Source organism: Ranitomeya imitator, chromosome 1, assembly GCF_032444005.1.
Source record: "Ranitomeya imitator isolate aRanImi1 chromosome 1, aRanImi1.pri, whole genome shotgun sequence".
Classification (NCBI taxonomy): domain Eukaryota; kingdom Metazoa; phylum Chordata; class Amphibia; order Anura; family Dendrobatidae; genus Ranitomeya; species Ranitomeya imitator.
Genome location: NC_091282.1, coordinates 363,900,597 through 363,912,824, shown reverse-complemented (window position 1 = coordinate 363,912,824; position 12,228 = coordinate 363,900,597).

Below are 12,228 nucleotides of genomic sequence, written 5' to 3'. Positions count from 1 at the left end.
AATACTGAGCAGACCAAGGCTAGTAGGCAAAAATATACAATGTAAGCCTGCAAAGCGAGGATTTTTACACCACAGAGGCTATGTGCACATGTTGCGGAAACGCTGTGTTGTATTTTCCGCAGCATGTCATTTCTTTGTGCGGATACCATAACAGTTTACACTTGCTCCTCAATAGGAATCTGCAGGTGTAAAACCGCAGATGGAAGCCGCACAAACACCGCAGGAAATCAGCGGTAAATGCACTGTAAATCCGCAAGTAAAACGCAGTGCATTTTACCTGCAGATTTTGCAAAAACGGTGCGGAAAAATCCGAACACGAATCCGAAACGTGGGTACATAGCCAGATACACCGTTCATCTGATGGAGATAACAGACTGTTTAAATATGTGGCCTTTTTTAAAAAAAAATGTTTAAACAAAAATGAGTAGACCAAGGCTAGCAGACAAAACAATGCAATGTATGCCTGCCAAGCAAGGATTTTGACACCATAGATACACCAGGCATCTGACAGAGATAACAGACTGTTTAAACATGTGTTTTTTTAAAAAAAAACACTAACTACTGAGTGGACCAAGGCTAGCAGACAGAAAAATGCAATGAATGCCTGCAAAGCGAGGATTTTGACACCACAGATGTATCAGGCGTCTGACGGAGATAACAGACTGTTTAAATATGTGGCCTTTTTTAACTTTTTAAACCACTAAATACTGAGTAGAACAAGGCTAGCAGATAAAAAAATACACTGTATGCCTGCAAAGCGAGAATTTTTACATCACAGATACACCGGGCGTCTGACGGAGGTAACAGACTGTTTAAATATGTGGCCTTTTTAAAAAAAATTAAACCACTAAATACTGAGTAGACCAAGGCTAGCAGACAAAACAATGCAATGTATGCCTGCAAACAAGGATTTTGACACCACAGATACACCATGCGTCTGACGCCTGACCTATTTAAACAGACTGTTTAACCCCTTCCCGACCTTTGACGCCACGTAGGCGTCATGAAAGTCGGTGCCAATCCGACCCATGACGCCTATGTGGCGTCATGGAAAGATCGCGTCCCTGCAGATCCGGTGAAAGGGTTAACTCCCATTTCACCCGATCTGCAGGGACAGGGGGAGTGGTAGTTAAGCCCAGGGGGGGTGGCTTCACCCCCTCGTGGCTACGATCGCTCTGATTGGCTGTTGAAAGTGAATCTGCCAATCAGAGCGATTTGTAATATTTCACCTGTTATAACGGGTGAAATATTACAATCCAGCCATGGCCGATGCTGCAATATCATCGGCCATGGCTGGAAATACTAATGTGCCCCCACCCCACCCCACCGATCGCCCCCCCAGCCCCCCGATCTGGCCGGTACACTGCTCCGGCTCCCCTCCATCCAGTGCTCCGCTCCCCCCCGTGCTCTTGTCCGCTCCCCCCGTGCTCCAATCACCCCCCCCGTGCTCCAATCACCCCCCCTGCATTCCGATCCACCCCCCCGTGCTCCGTTCCACCCCCCCGTGCTCCGTTCCAGCCCCCCGTGCTCCGTTCCACGCCCCCCGTGCTCCGTTCCACGCCTGCTGCGCTCCGATTCCCCCCCCGTGCTACGATCCCCCCCGTGCTCCGATCCCCCCCCCCGTGGTCCCCCCCCACCCCATCATACTTACCAATCCTGCCGGGGTCCCGTCCGTCTTCTCCCTGGGTGCCGCCATCTTCCAAAATGGCGGGCGCATGCGCAGTGCGCCCGCCGAATCTGCCGGCCGGCAGATTCGTTCCAAAGTGCATTTTGATCACTGAGATAGATTATATCTCAGTGATCAAAATAAAAAAAATAATAAATGACCCCCCCCCCTTTGTCACCCCCATAGGTAGGGACAATAAAAAAATAAAGAATTTTTTTTTTTCCACTAATGTTAGAATAGGGTTAGGGTTAGGGGTAGGGGTAGGGTTAGGGCTAGGGGTAGGGTTAGGGGTAGGGTTAGGGTTAGGGGTAGGGTTAGGGGTAGGGTTAGGGGTAGGGTTAGGGCTAGGGTTAGGGTTAGGGGTAGGGTTAGGGTTAGGGCTAGGGGTAGGGTTAGGGGTAGGGTTAGGGGTAGGGTTAGGGTTTCGGTATGTGCACACGTATTCTGGTCCTCTGCGGATTTTTCCGCTGCGGATTTGATAAATCCGCAGTGCTAAACCGCTGCGGATTTACCGCGTTTTTTTCTGCGCATTTCACTGCGGTTTTACAATTGCGATTTTCTATTTGAGCAGTTGTAAAACCGCTGCGGAATCCGCACAAAGAAGTGACATGCTGCGGAATGTAAACCGATGCGTTTCCGTGCAGTTTTTCCGCAGCGTGTGTACAGCGATTTTTGTTTCCCATAGGTCTACATTGAACTGTAAACTCATGGGAAACTGCTGCGGATCTGCAGCGTTTTCCGCAGTGTGCACATACCTTTAGAATTAGGCTATGTGCACACGGTGCGGATTGGCCGCTGCGGATTCGCAGCAGTATTCCATCAGGTTTACAGTACCATGTAAACATATGAAAAAACAAATCCGCTGTGCCCATGGTGCAGAAAATACCGCGCGGAAACGCTGCGTTGTATTTTCCGCAGCATGTCAATTCTTTGTGCGGATTCCGCGGCGTTTTACACCTGTTCCTCAATAGGAATCCGCAGGTGAAATCCGCACAAAAAACACTGGAAATCCGCGGAAAATCCGCAGGTAAAACGCAGTGCCTTTTACCCGCGGATTTTTCAAAAATGGTGCGGAAATATCTCACACGAATCCGCAACGTGGGCACATAGCCTTAGGGTTAGGGTTGGAATTAGGGTTGTGGTTAGGGTTGTGATTAGGGTTATGGCTACAGTTGGGATTAGGGTTAGGGGTGTGTTGGGGTTAGTGTTGGAGGTAGAATTGAGGGGTTACCACTGTTTAGGCACATCAGGGGTCTCCAAACGCAACATGGCGCCACCATTGATTCCAGCCAATCTCATATTCAAAAAGTCAAATGGTGCTCCCTCAATTCTGAGCCCCGACGTGTGCCCAAACAGTGGTTTACCCCCACATATGGGGCATCAGTGTACTCAGGATAAACTGCGCAACAATTACTGGTGTCCAATTTCTCCTGTTACCCTTGTGAATCTAAAAAAATGCTTGCTAAAACATCATTTTTGAGGAAAGAAAAATGATTTTTTATTTTCACGGCTCTGCGTTGTAAACGTCTGTGAAGCACTTGGGGGTTCAAAGTGCTCACCACACATCTAGATAAGTTCCTTTCGGGGTCTAATTTCCAAAATGGGGTCACTTGTGGGGGGTTTCTACTGTTTAGGCACATCAGGGGCTCTGCAAACGCAACGTGACGCCCGCAGAGCATTCCATCAAAGTCTGCATTTCAAAACGTCACTACTTCACTTCCGAGCCCCAACGTGTGCCCAAACAGTGGTTTACCCCCACATATGGGGTATCACCGTACTCCGGAGAAACTGGACAACAAATATTGGGGTCAAATTTCTCCTGTTACCCTTGGGAAAATTAAAAAATTCCGGGCTAAATAATTATTTTTGAGGAAAGAAAACTTATTTATTATTTTCACGGCTCTGCATTATAAACTTCTATGAAGCACTTGGGGGTTCAAAGTGCTCACCACACATCTAGATAAGTTCCTTTCGGGGTCTAGTTTCCAAAATGGGGTCACTTGTGGGGGGTTTCTACTGTTAAGCCACATCAGGGGCTCTGCAAACGCAACGTGACGCCCACAGAGCATTCCATCAAAGTCTGCATTTCAAAACGTCACTACTTCACTTCCGAGCCTCGGCATGTGCCCAAACAGTGGTTTACCCCCACATATGGGGTATCAGCGTACTCAGGAGAAACTGGACAACAACTTATGGGGTCCAATTTCTCCTGTAACTTGGGAAAATAAAAAATTCTGGGCTAAATAATTATTTTTGAGGAAAGAAAACGTATTTATTATTTTCACGGCTCTGCATTATAAACTTCTCCTGTTACCCTTGGGAAAATAAAAAATTGCAGGCTAAAAGATCGTTTTTGAGAAAATAATTTTTTTATTTTGTTTTCATGGCTCTGTGTTATAAACTTCTGTGAAGCACTTGGGGGTTCAAAGTCCTCACCACACATCTAGATTAGTTCTTTGGGGGTCTAGTTTCCAAAATGGGGTCATTTCTGGGGGATCTCCAATGTTTAGGCACACAGGGGCTCTCCAAACGTGACATGGTGTCCGCTAATGATTGGAGCTAATTTTCCATTTAAAAAGCCAAATGGCATGCCATCCCTTCTGAGCCCTGCCGTGCGCCCAAACAGTGGTTTACCCCCACATATGGGGTATCAGCGTACTCAGGACAAACTGGACAACAATATTTGGGGTCCAATTTCTCCTATTATCCTTGGCAAAATAGGAAATTCCAGGCTAAAAATCATTTTTGAGGAAAGAAAAATTATTTTTTATTTTCATGGCTCTGCGTTATAAACTTCTGTGAAGCACCTGGGGGTTTAAAGTGCTCAATATGCATCTAGATAAGTTCCTTGGGGGGTCTAGTTTCCAAAATGGGGTCAATTGTGGGGGAGCTCCAATGTTTAGGCACACAGGGGCTCTCCAAGCGCGACATGTTGTCCGCTAACAATTGGAGCTAATTTTCCATTCAAAAAGTCAAATGGCGCGCCTTCCCTTCCGAGCCCTGCCGAGTGCCCAAACAGTGGTTTACCCCCACATATGAGGTATCGGTGTACTCGGGAGAAATTGCCCAACAAATTTAATGATCCATTTTATCCTATTGCCCATGTGAAAATGAAAAAATTGAGGCGAAAAGAATTTTTTTGTGAAAAAAAGTACTTTTTCATTTTTACAGATCAATTTGTGAAGCACCTGAGGGTTTAAAGCGCTCACTAGGCATCTAAATAAGTTCCTTGGGGGGTCTAGTTTCCAAAATGGGTTCACTTGTGGGGGAGCGCCAATGTTTAGGCACACAGGAGCTATCCAAACGCGACATGGTGTCCGCTAACGATGGAAATAATTTTTCATTCAAAAAGTCAAATGGCGCTCCTTCCCTTCCGAGCCTTACCATGTGCCCAAACAGTGGTTTACCCCCACATGTGAGGTATTGGTGTACTCAGGAGAAATTGCCCAACACATTTTATGATCCATTTTATCCTGTTGCTCATGTGAAAATGAAAAAATTGAGGCTAAAAAATTTTTTTGTGAAAAAAAAGTACTTTTTCATTTTTACGGATCAATTTGTGAAGCACCTGGGGGTTCAAAGTGCTCACTATGCATCTAGATAAGTTCCTTGGGGCGTCTAGTTTCCAAAATGGGGTCACTTGTGGGGGAGCTCCAATTTTTAGGCACACGAGTGCTCTCCAAACTTGACATGGTGTCCGCTAAAGAGTGGAGCCAATTTTTGATTCAAAAAGTCAAATGGCGCTCCTTCCCTTCCAAGCCCTGCCGTGCGCCCAAACAGTGGTTTACCCCCACATATAAGGTATCAGCGTACTCAGGACAAATTGGACAACAACTTTCGTGGTTCAGTTTCTCCTTTTACCATTGGGAAAATAAAAAAATTGTTGCTAAAAGATAATTTTTGTGACTAAAAAGTTAAATGTTCATTTTTTCCTTCCATGTTGCTGTGAAGCACCTGAAGGGTTAATAAACTTCTTGAATGTGGTTTTGAGTACCTTGAGGGGTGCAGTTTTTAGAATGGTGTCACTTTTGGGTATTTTCAGCCATATAGACCCCTCAAACTGACTTCAAATGTGAGGTGGTCCCTAAAAAAAATGGTTTTGTAAATTTCGTTGTAAAAATGACAAATTGGCTGGTCAAATTTTAACCCTTATAACTTCCAAACAAAAAAAAATTTTGTTTCCAAAATTGTGCTGATGTAAAGTAAACATGTGGGAAATGTTATTTATTAACTATTTTGTGTCACATATCTCTCTGGTTTAACAGAATAAAAATTCAAAATGTGAAAATTGCGAAATTTTCAAAATTTTCGCCAAATTTCCGTTTTTATCACAAATAAACGCAGAATTTATTGACCTAAATTTACCACTAACATGAAGCCCAATATGTCACGAAAAAACAATCTCAGAACTGCTAGGATCCGTTGAAGCGTTCCTGAGTTATTACCTCATAAAGGGACACTGGTCAGAATTGCAAAAAACGGCAAGGTCTTTAAGGTCAAAATAGGCTGGGTCATGAAGGGGTTAAATATGTGGCTTTTTAAAAAAAAAAAAAAAAAATTTAAAACACTAAATACTGAGTAGACCGGGCATCTGACACAGATAACAGACTGTTTAATTAAATATGTGGCCTTTTAAAAAAAAAATTTAACCAAAAAATGAGTAGACCAAGGCTAGCAGACAAAGCAATGCACTGTATGCCTGCAAAGCAAGGATTTTGACACCACAGATACACCAGGCATCTAACGGAGATAACAGACTGTTTAAAAAAAAGGTTTTAAACCACAAAATACTGATTAGACCAAGGCTAGCAGACCAAAAAAAATGCAATATATGCCTGAAAAGCAAGAATTTGGAAATCACAGATAGACCTGGCATCAGACAGAAATAACAGAGTGATCAAAATGTGGCCTTAATTTTTTTGGGCCCACCAAAATTGTGTCAATATGTAAGCTATGACACAAAAACAAATTGGAGTACTAAAATTGTAACATATTTAGTGCAATGATATGCTTTGCATGGAGCATACAAATCACAGAGATAAATATAAGTACTGTAGCTAAATATTTTTTGGACCAGCTACAGATTTTTGGGGCAGTAAAATGGTGTCCAAAAATGTTGTAAGACACTCAAAAAATTAATATAGTACTAAAAAAAAGGCCAGATTTTCCTACGTACTCACACCTGATGCCTGGTACAAAAATAAGTAAATTAAATTGTTAGATTTTCACTCTCTCTTGTATTGCGATGACCTGGCTGTAACCTGCAGCATGATCAAGCAAATAAATGTATAAAAAAGGGGGCTATTGATTGCTTACTAATAAAATTAGCAGGTATAAGCTGCAAGAAAAAAAATTGCCATGGATACCTGCAGCTACGTATATATAAAATACGCAGCAGCAGACAGGAATGGAGCTTTTTGAGGTATGCAGTGAGATCTACATAGCGCTGCAATCTATGTACCCCTGAATTAGCCCTAAAAAGGACTGTTGGTTTAGCAGGATGTTAGGGCTAGCGGAATGCACCAAATAATAAGACAGATAGAGTATGGTGCGTTCGCAGCCCAGGGTCCACCGTGCAGAGATGGAACCTGCTGCCAAGCAATGACGGACTATATGGTGGTACAAAGTAAATACACACACGGGTTAACCTCACCCTGTATGAAGGAAGCGAACCCTGTTGCGTCACAGGGCCACGGCACCGCACCAAGAGCGCAAGCAAGGAGACTCAGAACTCAATCCCAAGGCACAGGATTTGAGTACATAGACCTCATGCGCTCGACACCGCTACTGGGGTGTCAGAGTGACAGCATTAGAAGCACGAGAGTGCATGCAGTGCCGCACTGGCAAACGCCACCAACCACCCAGGCTTGGGTCAGGAAAGCGCTGTGAAAGCACACGGCGCCGCACTGGCGGTCAAAGCAACAAGACGCTGTATTGTGTGTTTACGTGCTGATGGCTAAGTCGGGTGCTAGATAGCAATAATACATTCGCGACCAGTCAACAACACCAGGAATGGGAATGATTAGGAGCTTTCATCCATCGACATACATCCATCAACACACACACATTATCAAGTCTATACTAGCGCATGGCCGTGCGGTCATGCGCAGCTTATATAGTTGCAGCACATTCAGGACCTTCCAATAAAGGACCAATGGGAAGCTGCTACCGAAGTTTTGCCCATTCAGGACCTTCCTGGAGGACCAATGGGATGTGCTGCAGTACCTGAGCATGTGACCCTCGATCTCCAACGGGAGATCTTGCCCTGGGCATGCTCAGAAAGAGAAAGGCAGGACTTAGCCCCAAAAGCATCTGCTCGCCGCTGCCCAACACTGACTTCAATGGCAGAAGCAGGAAAAGCAGCAGTAACTCTTTGTACAGAGTGAGACTGAGCTAGACGCTGGGACCGACGTCTCCGCTGAGCGGACTCCACTGCGGCTGGAGAAGAATGGGAGACCGCAGCGGAGATGGCTCGAGATTCCCCTTGTGCAGAAACGGGAACTTGACACCTTACATTACCCCCCCTCCTAGGGCCCCCCCTCCTTGGACCTCGCTACGCTCAAAGGCAGCAATGAGCTGTGGGGCCCGAATGTTTTCAGCAGGCTCCCAGGACCTGTCCTCTGGGCCATAACCCTTCCAATCCACCAGATAGAACTTTTTGCCACGTACCACCTTGCACCCCAAAATAGCGTTCACCTCGTAATCGTCCATAGACGAACCCGATGTCCCAGCAGATGACTCGGAAAACCGGGACATGTATACGGGTTTCAAGAGGGACACATGAAAGGTGTCGGTGATACCCAAGCCTGGAGGAAGGGCCAGACGGTAGACCACAGGGTTAACCTGTTCAAGGACCTTGAATGGACCCAAGTAGCGAGGTGCAAACTTAGTGGACTCAACACGCAGCCTGATGTTATGGGCGGAGAGCCACACTAAGTCGCCAGGAGCAAAGGTCGGAGCGGGGCGCCGATGAGCATCGGCGGAGGACCTCATTCTCTCCTTGGAGGCCCGAATGGCATCCTGAGTGCGGTCCCAAATGTCCCGTGCCTCTACAGCCCAGTCTGCCACCCTGGAGTCAGCGGAAGACACAGGCATGGGCACAGGGACACGCGGATGCTGGCCATAATTTAGGAGGAATGGAGTCTGACCGGTGGAGTCGGCTACGGCGTTGTTAAGCGCAAACTCTGCCCACGGTAGCAAGGATGCCCAGTCATCCTGCCTGGCAGAAACAAAATGTTGTAAATATGTGACCAAGGTCTGGTTGGCCCTCTCTACCAACCCATTCGTCTCGGGATGATATGCCGAAGAGAGATTCAACTCAATACTGAGTAGACGACAAAGCTCTCTCCAGAATCGAGACGCAAACTGGGGACCCCGGTCACTAACAATTTTGTCTGGCATACCGTGTAGGCGAAAGATATGTTTGATGAACAAGACAGCCAAAGCCCGTGCAGAAGGTAGCCATGGAAGAGGCACCAAGTGTACCATTTTGGAAAAATGGTCGGTGATCACCCAGATAATGGTGCAGTTACGAGACTTGGGTAAGCCCACCACAAAGTCCATCCCGACCATCTCCCAGGGCCTGTCCGCCACCGGCAGAGGGTAAAGCAAACCAGCTGGCCGTTGCCGAGGGGACTTGTTCTTGGTGCAAGAGACACATGCCCGAACATATTCTGCGACATCACGAGCCATATGCGGCCACCAGTATCTCCTCGCCAGTAACTCAGACGTCCTTTTGGAACCAAAATGTCCGCCCACCCTGGACGAGTGTGCCCAAGAGAGAACCTCTGGTCGCAAACTGGATGGTACAAAAGTCTTGCCCGGAGGCACAGACTCTAGCGAAACCGGGGCCACAGTTCTCAAGCTCTCGGTGGGGACAATAAGCCGAGGCTCCTTTTCCTCCTCCACAGATGACACAACGGAGCGAGAGAGAGCGTCGGCCCGAATGTTTCTCTCCCCAAAAAGAAAATGGAGGGTGAAATGAAACCGGGAGAAGAATAAGGACCATCTGGCCTGGCGAGAATTCAACCGCTGGGCTGTCTGCAGGTACACCAAATTTTTATGGTCTGTGAAGACTTGGAAGGGAAAACGAGCTCCCTCCAAGAGATGTCTCCACTCCGAGAAAGCCAACTTCATGGCTAGCAACTCCCTGTCCCCGATGGAATAATTCCTCTCTGCTGTTGAGAAGGTCTTAGAAAAGAAGAAGCAAGGATGCTTCCGACCTTGAGCATCCTTTTGGAAGAGGACTGCTCCAGCACCAACAGAAGAGGCATCCACCTCCATGATAAATGGCTTATCAACATCGGGGTGACGTAGGATGGGAGCGCTAGCGAAGTGTGACTTTATGGAGTTAAAGGCCTTGGAGACCTCCTCAGACCACAATTTGGGATTTGCCCCCTTCTTGGTGAGGGCAACCAAGGGAGCTACCAAAGTTGAGAAGTGTGGAATGAACTGGCGATAATAATTAATGAACCCCATAAAGCGCTGCATAGCTTTAAGAGAATGGGGTTCCTGCCAGTCCATCACAGCCTGTAGTTTGGCAGGATCCATAGCCAATCCCTGGGCAGAGATGATATAGCCTAGGAAAGGTAAGGACTCCTGCTCAAACATACACTTCTCCAACTTGGCATAGAGGGAGTTTGCCCGTAGGAGGTCGAAGACTTTGCAAACATCTCTTCGGTGGGAGTCAATATCTGGAGAGTAGATGAGAATATCATCCAGATAGACTACGACGGAGGTGGAAAGCATATCCCGGAAGATGTCGTTCACAAAGTCTTGGAAAACGGCTGGGGCATTACAGAGCCCGAAGGGCATCACCAGATATTTTTAGTGCCCATCCCTGGTGTTAAAAGCCGTCTTCCATTCGTCCCCCTCACGGATGCGAATCAGGTTGTAAGCACCCCGCAGATCTAATTTAGTAAATACCCTTGCTCCCCGAAGCCTATCGAATAGCTCAGATATCAAGGGCAAAGGATACTTATTCTTAACGGTGATGGCGTTAAGACCCCTGTAGTCTATGCATGGACGCAATTCCCCATTCTTCTTCTGCACGAAGAAGAACCCTGCCCCAGCAGGTGACACTGACTTCATAATGAATCCTCTTGCCAGATTTTCCTGGATGTACTGTGACATTGCCTCCGTCTCCGGGAGAGATAACGGATAGACTCGACCCCGGGGAGGCTCAGCACCAGGCAAGAGATCAATAGGACAGTCATAGGGGCGATGGGGCGGAAGGGTCTCCGCCGCCTTTTTGGAGAACACGTCTGCATAAGACCAATACTGCTTGGGGAGAGAGGATAGATCTGTGGGTACCTCTGTAGTAGCAACCTGAACGCACTCCGTCTGACACCTACCCCCACAAGATTCGCCGCATCCCAGAATTCTGCCTGAGGACCTCTCGATATGGGGAGAGTGGTACCGTAGCCAAGGCATTCCCAACAGGACCTCATCAATTCCCTCAGGAATGATGAGCAGAGATATAATCTTCTGATGAGATGGCGACATGGACAGAGTAAAAGGGATGGTCTGGTGTGTTATCTGTGAGGGCAGTGTCGACCCATTCACCACTCGTACCGTTACTGGTTGAGCTAGCATAACCAGGGGTATTGCGTGACGTTGGGTGAAGGCAGAAGACATAAAATTGCCCTCTGCCCCAGAATCCACGCAGAGCTCTACCGAGAGGGAGAATGAGCCTATAATAATTGTCCCCTTAAAGGACAATTTGGAGGCAAACGTCGCCGTGTCTAGTGTACCTCCACCTACTACCACTAGACGCTGACGTTTCCTCGACCGCTAAGGACACCTGGTGGCTAGATGCCCTGACTGCTGGCAAACATGACAGACCTTGAGTGCACAAGCAGTCCAGGACTTAGATCCCGCTTGTGGCACCTCCATGGCCTCATGTGACTCAGGAACCAGGACCGGAGATTCCAGAGGTTTGGCGAAGGTAGGAGCCAGCCGAAAACTCTGCCTACACTGGGCTCGCTCTAACCTCCGCTCGTTAAAACGGAGGTCAATTCGAGTGGAGACTGTTATTAACTCCTCCAGTGTGGCAGGAATCTCCCTAGTGGCCAGAGCGTCCTTAACGTGATCAGCCAGGCCCCTCCAATATATGGGGATAAGGGCTTTATCCGACCACTCCAGCTCAGAAGCTAAAGTGCGGAATTGGATGGCAAAATGACTGACCAAGGACTCACCCTGAGTTAATGCCAGCAGTTGGAGCGCAGTATCATGGGTGACTTGAGGTCCTAAAAAGACCTGTTTCAGAGTGCTCAGGAACAGCGGAGCACTCTGCACCACATGATCGCCACGCTCCCACAGCGGCGTAGCCCATTCCAACGCCCTGTCCGACAAGAGAGACACTATAAATCCCACCTTAGCCCGCTCTGTGGGAAAACGTGCAGCGAGGAGCTCGAGGTAAATAGAGCACTGACTCACGAATCCCCTACAAAATTTGCTATCACCAGAAAATTTTTCTGGCAGCGGGAGGCGAGATAATGTCGGAACAGGGGTGGCAATGGACAAGGTTGCTGCAGCCACGCTAGCAGCCTGTACAGCAACTG